Source organism: Schistocerca piceifrons, chromosome 10 (genome assembly GCF_021461385.2).
Source record: "Schistocerca piceifrons isolate TAMUIC-IGC-003096 chromosome 10, iqSchPice1.1, whole genome shotgun sequence".
Classification (NCBI taxonomy): Eukaryota; Metazoa; Arthropoda; class Insecta; order Orthoptera; family Acrididae; genus Schistocerca; species Schistocerca piceifrons.
Window position 1 is genome coordinate 3,076,297 of NC_060147.1, and position 4,137 is coordinate 3,080,433.

Here is a 4,137-nt window from a genome sequence, read left to right on the forward strand (position 1 = left end):
ACTGGTCAGCACGGAATGTAAACACAGGCAAGAGGTTAAGTTGCTCGATATGAAACACTCACAAATATCAGGTCACAACACAAGAAAGGCAGAGGTGAATGAAGAAAGCACTAATACATCACTTATATAGTAAATATTATCACAAAACCCGTTAAAATATGTATCTGAAACCTAAAAATATATGAAAACTTAGAGAGCGATCTCACACGCAGTCACTCGCTTATGACGTCACACCAAAGATATCCTCTGAGGAAGTCTGCTGACACAGTTTCAAGAACCAGATTCAAATGGTGATTCTAGGAACATAATGAGACACCCTATGTATCATTCACATGGAGGTCAGGAGTCTAAGATAGAATAGTTACTGCACACACAGAGGCATTCAAGCAGTCATTCTTCCTGTGCTTCAGACATGAACAGAATGGGAAGAAACCACAGTAACTGGTGCAGTTAGACATACCCTCTGCCACGCACCTGACGGTGGTTTGCCAAGTACACATGTAGATGTAGAATTAAGATAACAAATCCACTACAATTATGGACAATCTGTAATAGTCGGCAGTTCTGCTTCTAGAACAAAACCTTTTTTACAAACCACAGGAAATTATCTATGAGCATTGTGGTTTGCCAATGACAGCCAACTCACGATTTGTCATATTCATTTCCCATCGTTCAACATGTGAGTTGTTACTGATATCGACATGTAACACGACAGCCACTGACATCATTCGTGTACTTTTTTCAAGTGTCATATTACGGACTCATTACTGTCAATATGCAAATGGTCGACGTACGCCAAATATTTGTCACAAATAAACTCGTGACTAGAAGTTGTAAATAGTTAGAAATTGTAACTCCATTATCAAACAAATTACCTGTCATTAAAAAGAGTGCACTACTTTTGGGACACCCTATATAAACACGGTTTACACGAGGACAATATCCTCTCAAAAGAAACAATGCAGTTACTCAGGGTGGGGTGTTACCACATACAGCAGCAGTACAGGTCTGACAATGGCGGGACACGTTGTGAATGATGTCATCAATCTCGTGCTGAGGGAATAACTGCCAGCTGCTAGCAAGTCTTCTAGAGAGTGGTTGACGGATGCTGACTCGATGCCAGTTGCCTTTCTAGTGCAGCCCAGACACGCTCTATGGGATTCAAATTAGAAGAGTGTGCAGGCCACACCATCTGTGCAGTATCTTCTGTCCCAAGAAAACTTCAAGCACCTGTGCTCTATGAGATTGAGCATTATCATCTGTCAGCACAAAGTCTTGCCCTGCAATACCTAGCAGCAACTGCACGTGAAGTCCCGAGATCTTGTCACAATACCTGACAGCTGTTAAACCTTGCCAATTCACCAGTACAATTTCAAGAAGAGGTGTTTGAGCGGTCAACATAATGCCTGCCAAAACAATTAGGAATCCTCTTCAATACTGATTTCTTTCCACAATGTTTGGATCCTGCTATCGTGTTCCACATTCCCTCCAGATGATAATCTGTTGAAAAGAACTCTCCAGATGAAATCGGGTCCCGTCTGCGAAAATAACATTGGCCCACTGTTCCACCATCCGAGTGGCACATTAAGGACTCCACTCTAACGCATCTTCACGGAAGGAGAGATTTAGAGTTACACATACAGTAGGTCTTTGACAATAAAGGCCCTTCTGCTGAAGCCTTCTGTACACCGTTTGCCACAATACCATATGTCCAGTGAATGTTACGAGGTCAGATGCCAGTAGTCGTGCAGTACTAAGGGGGTACTGTCGTGTCCTTACAGCCAAATAATGGTACCGTCTTTCTGACGTCACATGTGGTTGGCCCTGCACTGCTCTTTGGGATACAGTTTCGGTCTCTCTGAACTGTTGCCACACCTGAGAAACAACAGAATGATTCACATAAGCCAGCAAGCCACATTAGTTTGTGAATGTCCCGCTTTCATTCTTCCTAGGTCCTCGTCGAATGCAGAGAGTCGTGTAGGCGTCTTCTCCGTGCCACACTGCACCGTCTGTGGCTATGTATACAGCAACTGTGGATTTGGGACTACCCGGTGAATGCTACTCCATTTGATAGGTCCTCTAATATCACTGGAATGGTTGTCCATTCCCCCATAATGCCATGTTCCATGCAGAACACGATTGTACAGATGTCTTTGACAGTTTGTATGAGTCTATCACGAATGAGGACAGGGAAATAAAAGCTTGTTGCTTTAATTTTGGATACCAGTGTATTAATGTATACATGTATCCTCCTCTGTTTTTCTTCTTACTTGTTGTTGTTGTTGTGGTCTTCAGTCCTGAGACTGGTTTGATGCAGCTCTCCATGCTACTCTATCCTGTGCAAGCTTTTTCATCTCCCAGTACTTACTGCAACCTACATCCTTCTGAATCTGCTTAGTGTATTCATCTCTTGGTCTCCCTCTACGATTTTTACCCTCCACGCTGCCCTCCAATACTAAATTGGTGATCCCTTGATGCCTTAGAACATGTCCTACCAACCGATCCCTTCTTCTGGTCAAGTTGTGCCACAAACTTCTCTTCTCCCCAATCCTATTCAATACTTCCTCATTAGTTATGTGATCTACCCATCTAATCTTCAGCATTCTTCTGTAGCACCACATTTCGAAAGCTTATATTCTCTTCTTGTCCAAACTATTTATCGTCCATGTTTCACTTCCATACATGGCTACACTCCATACGAATACTTTCAGAAATGATTTCCTGACACTTAAATCAATACTGGATGTTAACAAATTTCTCTTCTTCAGAAACGCTTTCCTTGCCATTGCCAGCCTACATTTTATATCCTCTCTACTTCAACCATCATCAGTTATTTTGCTCCCCAAATAGCAAAACTCCTTTACTACTTTAAGTGCCTCATTTCCTAATCTAATTCCCTCAGCATCACCTGACTTAATGAGACTACATTCCATTATCCTTGTTTTGCTTTTGTTGATGTTCATCTTATATTCTCCTTTCAAGACACTGTCCATTCCATTCAACTGCTCTTCCAAGTCCTTTGCTGTCTCTGACAGAATTACAATGTCATCGGCGAACCTCAAAGTTTTTATTTCTTCTCCATGAATTTTAATACCTACTCCGAATTTTTCTTTTGTTTCCTTTCCTGCTTGCTCAATATACAGATTGAACAACATCGGGGAGAGGCTACAACCCTGTCTTACTCCCTTCCCAACCACTGCTTCCCTTTCATGTCCCTCGACTCTTATAACTGCCATCTGGTTTCTGTACAAATTGTAAATAGCCTTTCGCTCCCTGTATTTTACCCCTGCCACCTTTAGAATTTGAAAGAGAGTATTCCAGTCAACATTGTCAAAAGCTTTCTCTAAGTCTACAAATGCTAGAAATGTAGGTTTGCCTTTCCTTAATCTTTCTTCTAAGATAAGTCGTAAGGTCAGTATTGCCTCACGTGTTCCAGTGTTTCTATGGAATCCAAACTGATCTTCCCCGAGGTTGGCTTCTACTAGTTTTTCCATTCGTCTGTAAAGAATTCGTGTTAGTATTTTGCAGCTGTGACTTATTAAGCTGATAGTTCGGTAATTTTCACATCTGTCAACACCTGATTTCTTTGGGATTGGAATTATTATATTCTTCTTGAAGTCTGAGGGTATTTCGCCTGTTTCATACATCTTGCTCACCAGATGGTAGAGTTTTGTCAGGACTGGCTCTCCCACGGCCGTCAGTAGTTCCAATGGAACATTGTCTACTCCGGGGGCCTTGTTTCGACTCAGGTCTTTCAGTGCTCTGTCAAACTCTTCACGCAGTATCAAATCTCCCATTTCATCTTCATCTACATCCTCTTCCATTTCCATAATATTGTCCTCAAGTACATCGCCCTTGTATAGACCCTCTATATACTCCTTCCACCTTTCTGCTTTCCCTTCTTTGCTTAGAACTGGGTTTCCATCTAAGCTCTTGATATTCATACAAGTCGTTCTCTTATCTCCAAAGGTCTCTTTAATTTTCCTGTAGGCGGTATCTATCTTACCCCTAGTGAGATAGGCCTCTACATCCTTACATTTGTCCTCTAGCCATCCCTGCTTAGCCATTTTGCACTTCCTGTCGATCTCATTTTTGAGACGTTTGTATTCCTTTTTGCCTGTTTCACTTACTGCATTT